Source organism: Sinohyriopsis cumingii, chromosome 10 (genome assembly GCF_028554795.1).
Source record: "Sinohyriopsis cumingii isolate HCF-2022 chromosome 10, ASM2855479v2, whole genome shotgun sequence".
In the NCBI taxonomy this organism is placed as follows: Eukaryota; Metazoa; Mollusca; class Bivalvia; order Unionida; family Unionidae; genus Sinohyriopsis; species Sinohyriopsis cumingii.
The window spans coordinates 78,284,442-78,301,883 of NC_142970.1; the positions used below are offsets into that span (position 1 = coordinate 78,284,442).

The 17,442-nt window shown below is 34.7% G+C and overlaps 1 long non-coding RNA gene across 1 annotated transcript; it reads right to left on the bottom strand.

Annotated features, from left to right (window-relative positions):
* Nucleotides 1–577: 577 nt before the first annotated feature.
* On the bottom strand, nucleotides 578–16,675 carry LOC149790441 (uncharacterized). Its single transcript, XR_016423847.1, has 2 exons — nucleotides 16,195–16,675; nucleotides 578–15,029 (listed from the first exon to the last, which is right to left on the bottom strand). It is a non-coding gene; the product is annotated as an uncharacterized LOC149790441 (long non-coding RNA).
* Between the last annotated feature and the right edge of the window lie 767 nt (nucleotides 16,676–17,442).

Sequence of the window (17,442 nt, forward strand, 5' to 3'; positions counted from 1 at the left end):
GATTAAGGTTAGTTGATTAAGCATTTTTACTAACTTGAAATTATAGTAATATAATCTGGTGACTTATTTAAAATTTGTTACTGTGAAGTTTTTGTTATTCTTTTTTAGGGTCAGATGGCCAAAATAACTCAGAAAATTGCGAACTTGAAAATATAGTATTGCTTAAATCCTATGTTAAATGCAAATATGAATACTGGGAAATAGAGGGCTTAATTCAAATAAGAGACACAGTGATATATATATATATATATATATATATATATATATATATATATATATATATATATATATATATATATTGTAATGTGCTCACTTAACTTACCAGCGCAAGCTCACTTATATTTAGAAAATTTCTTCCCGTTTCGAAACTTCGGCAATCCTTAAAGTGAGACCTTGAATTGGTTGCAATATTATAATGTACTGGTAGTATTTAGGTCATCTGATTACAGACGAAATCCCTGTAGAAATAATGACTTCTTATACTGACAAAATCTCTGTTGAAATAATGGCTCTTATACTAGCTATCTATATGTGAGGAAATTATTTATCTAAGTAAATAAACAAAATAAAATCTGAATTAGAAAAATGTAGGATTTATTTTAGTCTATAAATGTCAATAAAGAAATCAATATAATAGAATTCACATTCTCTTCCTTGTCAATAAATAAATTGTAACAGAATGTGCATATAATTATAACCAACAGTCTCAACAATTTGTATCAAATAATATTATTGATCAAATAATATTTACTATAATAAAATAATTAAAGAATAATCATAGGGGTAACATTAAAATCCCAATACAAACGGATTTAAATAAACAGAATCAACAGGTGACACAGGTGACTATTTCTGATACGACAAAAATAAAGTCATACAAATGTACTGAAATAGCGTTATGGAGGCCCTATATCCCTACGTAAAAGTACTCAACGCTATATCTTTGGCTTTGATTTTTCCTATCAATTTTTACATTGCAAAAGTTCATGTACGCAAAGGGATATAATTCCAAACCCACAACATTATGTAATTTACGCAATTATTCAGCATTTGCCGAACAGGATGAACTATGTCAGTATGTTGTCTGATGGAAATAAACTAGCCTATTGTGTACGCAATATGGCGCCGTGTTAGTATGGAAAGTCCATTAAGCATGAAATGGTGCAGGGGATGCCAGCATTAGTGCCATTCTGGTCTCAGTCAGGTTAGAAATTATAAATCAATGATTCAATTGAGTTAGTTCTGTGCACTTTTTATCACATTAAACGTTCTCATTTTTGAAACTGTTGGGGGGTACAAACAAACGGGTTTGTGATATCAGACTGTAAATGGTATGCACGCACAGGCACTATACAGTGAGCATACATATTAGTTGACCCCAGAATCAAGTGCCCTTGTATGCACGACACCCTTTTTTATTTATAACCTTTGGTTGCACTACACAGTGTAATACTCCAACAAAATAGTACATACTGCTAACAAGTATTTCAGACTCAATAAATATTAAATATCGTCAAAATATTGAGATTCAAAACAAATATTGAATGCTAATTATATTATTACACTCTTAATTACAAACGTATGATCAAACACTAAAATCATTGTGTCACATGTATAAACAAGACAGTACACATTATCCTCCAAACAAGTATTTGGTGCGGGAAAATAAAAACATTCACTATCCTGATTTTTTGTCCTTGCAGGAGACGGTAAGTGCATTATTCTATTGTTGAGCATAACTTATTCTATGTAAAAACTGGTTACATCAATGGTTTATTGGTGTTCAATAATGATTGTATACACCGCGTAATGGAAATCTGAGGTGCCTCCAATACACAAATTGTCTCCAAAACAAAAATGGTGGACACTGTGAAATACATTTAGCACTGTACATAATATAAATCATACAGAACATTTGTATTGTAATACATCGAACGTAACAGTCTCAGAATATCCATCTGTACATGAAACTATTGTCACATGATCAAAACAAATGGCATCATATAGAGAGATCTTGTTAATCGAACCATGGCACATTTACACATTTATTCCTTTAATATTCTGTTTGTTAGTGACACAAAGCAAACTTTGTTGTTATCTTGTGTTCAAGCTTAACCAACAACTTGGTCATATAATTATTTTTACTAGTAGGCAAAGAAGAAGCAAAAGGGCACACACAATATTTTGTTAATATTCCACATTTCACACAGCATCATCTAAAACATTCTTTTTTCTGTCAATTTCTTTGATAGATTTTACATCAAAATTGATTTGAAGTGATGTACAACAGCCTTAATGTACCCAAGGTTTAAGATGAAAACATCACCCCTCTTTTATGAGGGGGTGAGGGAAATGAATGTTATGCAAATATTGCACATTTCACACTGTGTCATCTAAAATGTTCTAGTTGCAATAAATTCCTTCATAATTTTGCATTGATATTGGTTTTGTTTTGTACATGCCACCCCGGACTTTGCCAAACAACCCTATTCCGTGAGAGGGTGAATATGATGATATTTAAATTATAAAGAAATATATGCTATTTATGATGTTATAAATAAATATAGAATAAATTATGTTATACTCTTTATTATGTTCTCTCTTCTTTTTCTCTTGTTTACATATTCATAGTTTCATTTACATTGATATTGATTTTAATTCGTTACCATATTACAAACTTCATAAATCTAGGCTTTCAAATATTTCACAATTTCATTGGAGCTTAAAAATAACTTTTTTTCTTAATGTTGATGTGAGGAGATTAAAAATATGTTAACAAAGTCTGTATATGCCAAATTTATATTTTCAAAATTAAATTTGGTGGATGACTAAGACTGTTTGTATTATCAGAGTACAGTCAATTTAATTATATTTATTTATGTGGAGGCATAAAAGTGTTTAACTATATGGAGATTCAAAAAGTGTGCATTTTAGAGCTTCCAAAATCATGGGCAAATGAAATCTATGCACTAACATGTATTTCAGAGAAAAATTACTTTAAAAATTGAAAGAAAGAAATTTCAGCCCAAATAAACAACTAGACACAAAAATAATAAAAGTTATTTGTGCTAATTAGTTATTATTAGAAAGTCTGTTTCTAAAATTATAATACATGCCTGAACTATGTCATGTATACCAGGTAAATTGTAAGAGAATATCAATAACTTAGATCCAGACCCAAATATTTTATAATAATCATCCTGAAATTTAACACACACACACACACATATATATATATATATATATATATATATATATATATATATATATATATATATATATATATAATGCCTGTATGTTTGCAAAAGTGTCTGTGTGTAAAGGAACACTAAAAATGTTGATAATTTTTAAACTGAAATAGGTTCCATATTGCAGAAGATGAAGTTGGAATAAGCTGACGACACCTGTTGATAGCTGTGATCGTCTGTACAATTCTTTCTGTTTAAATGGTAAGTGCAATTTTGATAAACATTTGTAAGAGAACGGAAGATATTGACATGAATGATAACAAATATATAATTACCACAAACATAAACTTATAAATTGAATTCGAGCACGATACAGTATTTTGTCTGAATAATATAAATATATGTTTATTCATGTGCTGATAATGTTTATGAATTTGTTGTTTGCAAAATTGTGTGAATTAAGTTTAACAGCGGATTTCAAGTTGAGTAGCCCAGCAAATTAAATAAATGGACATTCTGAAACCACAAAAAGCTGTAAAGTTGGGATTCTATGTAGCTTTACAGTTTCCTTATTCTTGCTGTATGCAAGTCAATGATTTTCCTGAGTTGAGACAAATGTTCTCTCACTCTTTGTAGTCGATCATTTTCCTGAGTGGAGATAATGTTCACATATTTTACTTTCATCATTTGCTGCACAAATATTACTTCTTTGTCGATTGTCTGAAATTAGGAAATACTGACCAAAATGGTTTTTGAAATGAATACTTTTTGTGATCAATTCTCCACCCCAAACATAGGAACTTCCTCCATCTGATAAAGACTTATATTGTTGATTGAATCAAAAGTTGTGGATTCATATTGTTGTCTGTTGTTTACTTTTTATTCGCTGGGTGGGGGTTGTGTGGCAGAGTTAGTGCTTTTGCGCTGTAATCCTGCTCAGATTTGAATAAAGTATAATTACACCAATTAATGACTCAAAATATGATATTGTTTTGACAATGTATGTTTAATTTCAGCAAATGAATAAGGAGAAGAATGAATGAGGTAGAGGGTGACAGTTTCCTTACCCCAGTAGATAGTTACAATGGACTATATAATCCCTTCTGCTCTAATGGTAAGTTAACCATCTAAAAATGTATCCTCAACCATATGTTTAAACAAATTACGTATTAAAACATAATTGATAAATTAAAAAGACGTGATGTGGCTGTTACGGTAAATGCCTTTTACAAAAATGAATATTTTTCATATCGTAATTATCTCTTGTTTTAATTGTAGTTGTTACTGGTTTTATATTAATAATAAATATTTGCTACTTTTATCTGCCATAACATCTTTCAGTAGATGAAAATGATGAACAAAAAAAGGAAGTCGAAGAAAACAATACCATTTCCCAAGCGTAGACAAATGATTTGTGTTTAAATAAATTATGAAGAAGAAGATAATTCTGAAATTCAAAGATATAGTTGTTACAATAATATCCTTATAACAAAAATCCACATTTACATATGTTGATTTTGTAAGAACTAATATTTTGGTAATGTAAATTCTCTATATTTTTTGGCCAAAACATCTTTCAGGAAACAAAAATGGTGAAGAAAGGAAGGAACTCTAAGAGAACAAGCCCATGACCCCAGGTGATGGTTACGATAAATTATATAACCCGTTCTATTCAAGTGGCAAGTTTCATGCTTAAAATGTTTTTATATGCACAAGTATGATGTGTTCAAATAAAATCTGATGGAGGACATACTTTATAAATGCACGAAATTGATTTTGTAAGAATTGTTATTTTGGTAATGTAAATTTACTATATTTTTTGGCCAAAACATCTTTCGGGAAACTAAAATGGTGAAGAAAGGAAGGAACTCTAAGAGAACAAGCTCATGACCCCAGGTGATGGTTACGATAAATTATATAACCCGTTCTATTCCAGTGGCAAGTTTCATGCTTAAAATGTTTTTATATGCACAAGTATGATGTGTTCAAATAAAATCTGACAGAGGACATACTTTATAAATGCACGAAATTGATTTTGTAAGAACTGTTATTTTGGTAATGTAAATTTACTATATTTTTTGGCCAAAACATCTTTCGGGAAACGAAAATGGTGAAGAAAGGAAGGAACTCTAAGAGAACAACTCCATGACCCCAGGTGATGGTTACAATAAATTATATAACCTGTTCTATTCCAGTGGCAAGTTTCATGCTTAAAATGTTTTTATATGCACAAGTATGATGTGTTCAAATAAAATCTGACGGAGGACATACTTTATAAATGCACGAAAATGGAATTATCTACGATTATTGTAATTGTTTCTGTTTACGAAAACTAGACTTTCAGAAACTGTATCAACTTCTGTGCTCTTTCTCATCAAAAATAGAAATTAAACAATTAGAGATCTAAATAAAAATGTAAAATAAAAATAGAACAAAGCATCATCTATATTTTGTTCCAGAAGATGAACATAAAGAAGAGAAAGGAGAGAATAAGCCCGTGACCCCAGTTGACAGCTGTGAAGTTGAATTCATTCTTTTACAATTGTAATAACCAGTACTTTTACATACAAATAATATAAATACACTTTATACAGTGATATTCTTAATGAAAATAATATAAATATCGAGCACCTAAAAATACTCTAAAATACAGTCTCATTCAAACTAGAGTAATACAGTTAAGTCATTCAATTGAAAAATCAATTTTTCCTGAAGAAGATCAGTTCTAGTTGACTATACAGTATTTCTCATACGGGTCAGTTATCTTGAGGTATCCCATTTGTTGTTTATATTATATTGTCGAATTTATTAATTACCATTGCACATTCTGCCGCAACACATACATCAACTTGACATAATACCCTTTTTTAGCTAGCAGAAGCTTTCAAGAATGTCCCTGAAACTATATTCTCTGAAAATCTTTTTGCTAATGGGAAATAGCAGGAGTGTCAATTGTTGTATATACTGATGTTGTTATTTTGCTGGATTCACTGTGTTTTACAAAAATTATTAAAAGTTGTTAACGAAATTAATGTCTTTGTTTTACGGTATCTATTTGTAGGCGACTTGGTTGAGCAGCTGACACCTCCCAACTCCATGGAAATATTGTATTTAATGAGGACATCACGGATCACAAGAAAGAAAATGGTTAGATTTAGTCCATCCAATTGTATTTTATCTGCTCAATAAAGAATTGCTCTAATGTACAGATTGGTGGAGAAGAGGGCATTATGATTGGATGTGAAATTAAAATTTCACCTTCCCTCCTTCAGTCGTCAATCATTTTTGTTTCTGTGGATATTTGAATTAGATTTCATCATGTTTTAATGCATTTCTAGCGAAATATGAACACATTTGAAGAAGAAAAAAAAAGATTAATCCGATCTTACTCTCTCTCTCTCTGTATATGTATCTTGCTCTTTTGCATCTCACTTACTCACGATCAAATGTTAGTGCTTATATTCATCAGTTTGTTTGTATACCATTGTTATATGCATGAAACCCTCCTTCGGTCATCAATCACTTTTGTTTTTGTGTGGATATTTGAATTAAATTCCATTATGTATTAATGTATTACTAGCTAAATATGAACACGTTGGAAAAACCATCAATCCCACCTATCTCTCTCTGAATATGTATCTCTATCTCTATATAGGGGCCCTGAGTGGTCTAAAGCATTCTTCGTTACAGATCACTGCCATCTCACCTCTGTCTGTGTGGTTTCGAGTCTCGGATTTGGTAATGTGGGTATGTGAGAAAGCTTGCCAGTAGCATCTCGTGGGTCAGTGGTTCTTTCCTGGGTTTTCCCAGGTTCTTCCTCCACCATTAATACTGGCCACCATGTATAGCCTATCATGTGCTGAAAAATGTCATTAAACCCTACAATAACTCTATATATTTATTTTCATCTCTCTCTCGAATGATCCATTGAAATTAAGTGCTTATATTCTTCAGTTTGATCATACACCATTGTTATACGCATAAGACCATGAAATAAATAACTAAAACTGAACCTGAAATGTGTCCTGATTACATTTCATGACGGGGGCCCCGAGTGGCCGAGTGGTCTAAAGCGCTAACCATTCTGGATCACTGCCATCTCACCTCTGTCTGCGTGGGTTCGAGTCCAAGGCTCGGCTAGCGTGGATACATAGGAAAGCCTGCCAGTAGCTTCTCGTGGGTCGGTGGTTCTTCCCTGGGTTTTCCAGGGTTCTTCCTCCACCAGTTATACTGGCCACCATGTATAGCCTATGTTGTGCTGAAAAATGGCGTTAAACCCTAGAATAACAAGAACAATAAGAACATTTCATGACCACATACTGTTCTTTAAGAAAAAATGTGACTAGGAAATATGTCAAGTCTTTTGTCCGTTGTTCATGTGTCATTCTTTATGTGACTTGAATCCAGAGGTCTCAGAAAAGCTTCATCACATGTATTTAGCCGAACTTTTTTATATCTGGGATTCAGCAAATCACTTAGATGAGAGTCCTCTGTACGCATGTAATAGGTGGGTGGCAAAATTCAAGACTTGCCAGTCCTGCTCCAGCCATCTGCTTAGTGAGAAAATGTATAGATGCTGTGCTGATATTTACAATGACAGAATTCAGTGGATGAAAAAACCCTTGATGTACATGTTGCCGTTATAAGAGTTGATCAAAAGAACATGATGCAATAATTGGGCAGCAAGTTCAAAGACTTTGACTGGTGTTCCCAATGCAAAAGTCTTGGACTTTGTCTTTCAAGAGTAAAGCTTATATAGAACAAACAATAGACATATTTTAATGATATTCCCCTTTACGATTTCTTTCGTATCTTTCCGAGGACACATAAATTTCCTAGGCACTGTTAAACCAGGGTTGCGCTGACGTGCTGTCGAACCCTGTAGCAACTACTGCTGTCCAGTTTTGGCAAAACTGCTGAATTTAATTTAATTCTTGAGGCATAGTAGTACGCCTCACTTCAGAATCTACAAAATGTTATTAAATGGAGAAGAAACTTGAGATGGCGCGTGTGTATGATTTGGATTTTTAACGTAGCTATTCCAATAACATCAAGTTTGAAAACTATCTCTCAGTTTGCCTGATTTGTTTACTGTGTAAAACCAGCTTGGTATATAATTTTAGAAGTTCTACTGAGTGCGACCACCACCATCACCAATTAACATAGAAGACAGGAACAGGAAAACAAGAGTAAAGAAATAATACTAAGAAGAGGAAACAATTAGCAACCTGCCAAGCCGCAAACAAAAGAAGTGCACAGAACAAAGGAACTCTCAAACAAAGGAATGATAGGAACACATAACAGAAAACAAAGGAGAGACTTGGAGCAGAGGAGCAGACTGGGCATTAGGACAAAAACAAAATGTAAGTCATCATTCAATGCTAGACGCAATTTAAGTAGAAGAATGCAAACTAGGTCCAAACAAATGGCTCTATTCAATCGAAACACACAAGCCACCAAACAACCCTATCAACAAATCAGTAAAATTAATGGATGTATCATAACTCCAAACAGCACCAATAAAGCATGTAAAACAAGCAGGATTAACGCAAGTCATACCAACCACAGCAAACTCCAATTCAACCGAGATCACACTGGGACCCCTAATTCTGGTCACAAACACAGACCAAACAAACCATAAACCAGCAGACATAACACCCCCCCACCCCACCAACAGAAACTACCAGAAATACAAAACTACACTCCATGGAACAATATAAATACAATGCCAATACTATCGTCAATCCTCTTCAAGGAAGCGGAAAAACCACACACAAATGAAGATACAGACACCACTATTTCAAACCTGACATATGAATTTGACAGTAACCTACGTACCTTAAACTCCCCACAATTAGACCACATAACCATAACCCCAAAATTCACCGAAAATGAAATAACCAATCCTAGAAACATGCAAACAAACCAACAACAGGAAATCAAGCAAAAACCAATAAATAAAACATTAGGAAAGAAACTATACACTCAAGCCAAACTCCTGGACCATTGGGGATAATAACACCAAGGGGACCACCAACCTATGGGAACAAATACAATGACTTAGACACTACCATACTACCCAGTAGCATCACTAATAAGGCAACCCAAAGATCCCATACCTAGGTAAAGGCAAGGGTCCGCTAAAACCCCCAAACACCCCACCCACCCCATGTAAGGTTAACTCAAAACTGGAAATAAAACAACAGAACCCCCCAAAACAAAATTCACAATTATCATTCCATCGAACACACCATATACATAAGCAGCAGATGCAACAAAATTACTACTGGCCAATTCAAACTGATAAGACCAAGGCAAAACTACCTGATTGTTCAATGCAGCAAAATTCAACAGGTGGAAAAATTCATCCAAATTGAAACTTTAGGCCCAATAAGGGAAAACATTGCACCACAAAACATACCCTTGAATCAGGAAACAAAAGAACCAAAAACTACAACCCACAATAGCATAATGAGAATCTTCAAAACCATTTTCACCATACTAGACCACAAGACTAACAGATAAAGACAACGTCAAATATGGATAGTACAAAAAATAATAAAATCACCATCTGACAATGGAAGTGCAGAGGAATCTTTAAAAACCTATCAGAACTGCAGAACAAACCAAATAATATGGCGTAAAACCTGACAATCTGCCTACAGGAAGCCCTCAAACACAAGATCACAAACCCCTGCCCAAATTACAAGGCTATACACAGGAAATCTTTAAAAACAGACCCAAGGGGGCAGAAAAAGGGTGGACTAGCAATTTTTTTATATAGATACACTAATCTACTATGAATTAACAGAAGTACCCCCTAACCTAAACATCAATAATAGCATCGAAATAATGTCAGTAATGACAAATATAGGAACCACAAACATTCAAATAATAAATGCATACAACCCAGAGGGTTCCTTCTGCCCCACCAACCTAATCTCACTAGGGCAATCACTAATAACAACAATCTAATTATCTGGGTGACTTCAACGCACACAGTGAATTATGGGGAGGTAAAAAGAAAGATCAAAGAGGGAAAATGGTTGAAAAATGAATAACTGAGAACAATCTGGTCATCTTAAATGCCGGGTTGAACACTAGATTAAACCCTGAGGATGGCACTCTCTCAGCCATAGACCTAACCATCAAAACCCCAAAATTGGCTCAAATCACAAATTGGTGGATGGATCAAGAAGATACGTTAGGAAATGACCATTTCCTCCATCACAATCAATATTCAATCAAAAACTCAACACATTCCAAACGAAACCCCACCTAAATGGAGGTACCAACAGGCACACTGGGACCAATTCCAATTATTACTAGCTAGACTAAATCCAGATAACTTAGAAAGCCCAAATATTGACATGTATTATAATAACATAACACACAATTATAGAGGCAGCTAAACGATGCATCCCAAAGACAACTAATATCCAAAATAAAAACCCTGTACCATGGTGGACTACATAGTGCACTATAGCACATAAATACTACAAATGCATAACAAATAAAGATAGCGAAGCATTTTTCGAACATGAGTAGCAACAATAACCACACCAGAAACTTACAAGACACAAATAACTAATGGAGGAAACCCAACCTCAAATGTTTCAAGACCAAGGAACAAAAGAATTTTACCTAAATAGCAACATCACAGTACATGAATGGGAGATAGCCCTACAATCTAAAAATGAAATATGCTCTGGTAAGGATCAGTTAGGTTACATTATCTATTAAAAATACATATCAATATAATAATAGCCATAATCAAACTCTTAAATAGGATATGGGATAAAAGCCAACTACCCACCAAATGGAAACAGACCATAGTAATACCAATCCCCAAGCTGGGTAAAGATCCCAACAACAGAAATTCGTACCGGCCCATCTCTCTTGCAAAATAATGGAGACAATAATTGCAAATAGGTTAAAACACCACCTAGAAATAAATAACCTACTCTCCATAAATCAATGTGGCTTTCTGAACAAAAAGTCCACCATTGACCAACTTCTCAGGTTGAAAACAGACATCAAACTCGCTTTTAATGCACATAGGAAAACCGATCGCAACCTCATAGCGTTTTTTTTAGCCCCAGAAAAAGCGTTCGACCTAGTATGGACCAATGCAATGAACTAATGGCCAAATTAAACCAATTATGAATAACTGGACGCTTGTTCAACTTGATTGGCGATTTATTCACAGGCTGGAAAATTACCACAAGAATAGGCAACACCCCTTCAGAAGAATTTTCACTTGAAAATGGAACACCGCAAGGCAGTGTAATAAGTCCCCTACTATTTAACATAATGGTAAACAATCTTGACCTTAATGCAACCTCCAAAAAAATAAACTTGTCACAATTTGCAGATGATATTGGCATATGGAGAATGGAAATCCTGCCAATAAAACAGTAGTTAAAGAAATCCAGCATTGCCGAGACAACATAGGGAGATGGGTGGACAAATGGGGTTTCAAAATATCTCATGAAAAAACTGTGGCAGTCATATTCACCACCAAACGAAATAACAACCTAGTTTATCCAAACTTCTATATACAAAATCAATTAATCAAATACGTAACAGTAGCAAAATTCCTAGGAATGTTCTCTGACAACGACCTCACATGGAAACAGCACATTATACAATTCACCCAGAATTGTAACAAAGATCTCAATTTACTCAGGAACATCACAGGGACTGACTGGGGGTCCAACCAGGAAACCCTCCTCATGATATATAAAACGCTAATTAGATAAAAACTGGATTACAGTTGCCAAGCATACAACTCGGCTAAGCAACCTGTACTAAACAAACTTGAAACTATCCAGAGAAAAGTCTTACTATTATGCACAGTTACACTCCCCTCAACATCATTAGAAGAACTAAAAACAGGAGAACTACCCTTAAAATTACAGAGGCAAGAACTGCTTCTCAGATACGCCATTCAATTAGATACCCACCCAGACAACCATCCCACCAAAATAGCTATAAACAAGTGTAAAGTTGTCTTCAAACCCAAAATCATACCCACCACACCAAGTGGCAAAGTAATTCTTGAACAAAGAGAAAAGATAACTAAAAAAACAGGTAACAAACAATACCGACCAGAACAAAAAGCACCATGGTTACAAAAAGCACCAAGGATTAACACTGAAGCTACCAAATTAGGCAATAAAGAAGGACAAGAAAACCTAACAAAACCTGTACTGGTAAACGAAATCAAGCAAAAATACCTGGCATATGTTAAAATATATACCGATGGATCAAAAACAAACAACCCACCAAGAACAGCAGCAGCAATAGTCATCCCTGAATTCAATAAACAAATGGGATCCAGATTACCTGACTATTGTTCCATTTACACCACTGAATTATGGGCTATACGTGAATCACTACAATGGATCAAAGACAACCAAATGCCTAAAGCAGTCATTATAAGCGATTTCCTAAGCATTATCAAATCGATCCAAAATCGTAATTGACACTCTAGGGAACAATTCCTCGACAGAGCATGCCAATTAATTGATGATATCACCACAGCACATCAATTAGTCAAACTCATGTGGATATTGTCACACATTGGAATCTCTGGCAACGAAACAGCAGACAAAGTTGCACAAACCAAACTAGGAGATCAAAACTCTATCAAGCTTAACTATAGCTCTACAGAAGCACTAAGCTTCACACAAACATATACTGTATAGACCAAAAATGGCAAGATTTTTGGAACTCCTCCACAAAAAGTAAAAAGCACCATGAAACCCCAATAAACATAGATAGGAACATACAGCTACCTAAGGGTACCTATTTAGAACAAAAAACCATAAACAGGATAATAACTAGAAAAACGAAACTAGCAAGCAGTTTTGAAAGGTTTATAGGACCCAAACCAGCAACCATTAACTGCTTTGACTGCCACACCACCGAAGATCTACACCACATATTCAACATATGCCCAAAATATCAACCTGCTAAGAAAATATTTATCAAAAGCCAAAAAGAGATTGGATCACCACACACATACCCAGAGTTACTTATGGACTCTAAAAAAAAATAAACAATCAGCATATAAAAATATAAATAAATTCATAGACTCAGCTGGACTTAGGTACAAAATAGTTACTATCCCCACAAAACCAAAAGACCCAGTAACTAGCTAAATAAATTGAGTGGCCCCCTCATAAAAACCCATAACATATCATTCAATTTTATAAAATTATTATTAAATAATTCACTTGCGAAGCACCTATAAAAAACTAAGGAAACCGCAAAATCGGATGTCCTTAACGAATGTGTAATCAGCTAGGACTCGGGTCCTAGATGTCCTTAACAAACCATGTAATCGGCTAGGACTCGAGTCTCTTGCTAAATAAAGTATAAATAACATTCAATCTCTAAAAACATTAATAAATAAATAACTTAAAGAGGCAATATCTAAAAACTTATAAATAACATAACGTAGGAAGCACACCCTAAACACCTTGACTATTAATACCATAATAACCTTGAAAATCTCTCTTCATACATGATTTCTACTAACAACCTCTATAAACAGCATGTAACCAATCCCCCCATTTTAGAACATTTTGAAGAACCCCCCCCCCACTAATGACAGCCAACCATTCAACTGTAAAGGACCTTTATGGATCCACAGATTGAGGCCAAACTATCAGGGTTCCTTGAACCCATAAAAACCTGGGGGAGGTGGCACCATTCCCTTCCCAGGAACAACTAGCAGGCTGCGGTGCAGTCAGAAAAAAGTGGCACATGCACAATTGTGCACAAGCCACTATAATTAAACTCAACAACAACAACCACTCCATCTAAACATTTTATCACAAACACTGCATATAATTTTTTTTTCTCCAGTATACATTTACATTTGTCTATTTACACTGGAACTTTGGCTGAACAAATATTGCATCACAAACGTTACACTTAAATGGTTTTTCTCTAGTATGTATCCGTTTGTGCCTGTTCAAGGTTGTAACCTTGCTGAATATTGTATTGCAAATTCCACACTTCAATGCTTTTTCTCAAGTATATAACCTCTTGTGAACACTGATGCTAAAAAGCTAAACATTTTGTTATAAACATCGCATTGGAAGAATGTTCAGTCTCCAGTATGTACCCTCCTGTGCTCTTTCATCCTAGAGCAGTAGCTGCACGTCATAGCAAAATTCATATCTGAATGGCATTTCAACCTCATGTGTTCCTTCAACTCTGAATGCCTACTAAAGTTTATTGCAAACTTCACAAGTGAACATTTGTTCTCCAGTTTGTATCTTCAAGTGCACTCATAACTTGTCACTTGCACTAAACATTTTATCACTAACCTCACATTTGAATGGTTTTCCTCCACACTATATTCTCATGTGCTTCTTCAGTGTGGCAACATCTCAAAACAGTTTATCACAAACTTCACAAATGAATATTGTTTTCTCCAATATGTATCATCATGTGGCTTTCATGTCTGAACTCCTACTAAGCATGTTAATGCATTCTTCACACTTGAATGGTTACCCTCATAAGGATCATCTTTGTGGAACTGTGCCTGAGGGTTGTCACAATCTTAACACTTTTGGCTTTTCATCAACATGTAATCTCTTGTGCTCTTTCAAGCCAGAACTTATTTAATCGCAAACTTCAGGTATGAGTGTTGTTTCAGCTGCGCGTAAATACATGTGCTCCTTTAGGTCGGAACTATTGGGTCACATTTTATTATGAATTTCACACCTCATTGTTCTTAATTTTGTTGTTGTCGTTTTTACTCAGGAATATATCTTTCTGATCATTGAATTCCGATTCATTGCAGGTTGGCTGTGGAGACTGGACCTGAAACAGATCAATGAAGTGGTTTACACATGGTCATCATATGACCAATGAAGAGTAAAAGAAAGCACTCGTAAAGTTCTCCATATGTGTACCTTGACCGGCAAAAGGAACAAAAATCAAAACGTACCTATGAATGCTAATCCTACAATATAGACACATCACCCAATATTTTTGTTCTGGGGGTTAGTTAACCCTTTAACTCATGCAAGCGTCTTTGGACACCTCTACTCCATTCACATGGAAGCGCCTTTTGACGCCTGCTGTAAACATCAGCCATTTTTAGCTAATTTTCGTAAAGCCACCTTTGGGGAAAACCCCCCTCTTAGATACTACATTCATTTCTGCGAATGACAATTATGTCAGATCACATGGTTGCTATTTATGCACTGGTCGATATCTGCTATTTAAAGTAACTGGGTCGTAATCTCCCCTCTCCAAAATGGCGGCCACAGATTTCATTCAGTACATATGAAGTTTTCACGATTAGAATCAAAACCACAAAAGATTTAATAACTTAGATAAAAACTCTTACATTGATGTAGGCAGCAATTAGTTTTTATTGATTATCAAATTCAGATGACTCAGTGATGTAGACGCAGATGAAAAACATGTAAATTTCGAGTATGGGAAATGGCAGCTAAGGTTGGTCAGGCGGCCTCATTGACATGACGGTGAATGAGTTCTCTCTCGATTTTAAAGCACATAAAAAAATTCTTCCATGAAAAATAATTACACAGATATAACAATCGGACTTTACTCTTATATTTGTCCACATATAATAGATGTGTACCAAATATGTAAAATGGTTAAAACTGCTGCTGAACATTACATACACTACATTGCTTAACAGTTCACAGGCAGGCCTATGCATATGCTGTCGACTAGGTAATAGGTGTTCTATTAATAGCATGCTGCACTTTGTCACTAAGCTCAGTGAGGTAAAGGGTTAAACAAAAATAACGTGCAATGCCAAAATGCGCCCAAGTCATAACGCACTCACCATAAAGAACATCACGTTCCTACTGTGACTGATCAATCTGATGATCCTTTTTAATGAAAATGTGGATAGTATAACTCACTTTTTCGATGAGGCACAAGAAGCACTTTTGAGAAAGGCAAGTCAGTTGAACATAGATTAAGTAAACCAGAATAGCAAGTGACTTACTTGACTAAAGCGCCACTTCTAATATCAGAGGGAGGTAACTGACCGACCCGCAGCAGGCATCACGGTACCAATTGTTCTTCCGTAGACTTCAGTGCTAATGCTTCGTGAAATGAATATACTTTGTGTGTCACACACTGTCACAGAGAACAATGTTAGACTGTCAACTAGATAAGGACAGAATCAGGTACTCCACCAGCACTTAAACCAACACAAGGTTCATCCAAACTATCCAGTGATTGAAGAAATTGATTCTGCTATTCATCGGTTGCTGGTTATTGGCACCATTTTCATCCTTTTTATTAGATTTTTGTAGGGTCTCTTTTGCAGCAGTGTTGTAAAATTTTATCTCAGTTATTTTTTGTTGTTCTATTTTCTTCACAAAACATGCATTCCACTCACATGGGTGGTCTGTGCAGGTGCTCGATGTATAACCCGGTCGCACTGCAGCTTCTATTTTAAACAGTAATGCACCGATGTGGGAAGAAGTCTCTCCTAACCTATAATAAAGCCATAAAATGTATTGTTAAAATTATGAAATAATATACCTAATCTGGTTCAACTAGTCTTAAAATATACGTATATATAACTATAAGGCTACAGATTTAGATTCTTTCTGTAAATTTATTGGTCTGTATAGCAATTTCAGCAAATTTCCCCATGTTTTCCAGTAGTGCATACAATAAAAAGAAATGGTTTGTTTAATAGGTAACAGTGTGCCTACTGTCTAAATTTATAATGTCATAGTTACATGTACTTGCCCAGCATGAAGTTACAATATACTGCAATAACAGGTCCTGAATTTTGTAATGCAACCCATGGGTGGTGGGGATTTTCAGTCACTCTCCAAGACGGCTTCACATCAGCTTTCAAAACATAATGTCCACTGTCAGTTTTCATGTGGAAATGTCTGAAACCAGCCTGACTCAAAAACAAATGTGTGCCTCTATAGACCTAAAGTTCTCCATTGCCTCTGCAGAATACCTGTAAAGAAAAATTATAAGTTGTCTTAAATTTCATTCAACTATTAGTTGAATATAATAAATGAAAATGTAAAAGATACATAGACAATACCTTCATTATATTCTGCAATTTCTTAAACTACTACAGTAATAGCTCTGTCAACATTGGAATTACACGCATCAATTTATTGTAATTTACCGTTATTTGCAACATTTAAGAATATTAATATTTACACTCATCTAACGACGATAGTTCGCTCGTCAAATAAAATAAATACTTACATGGTTG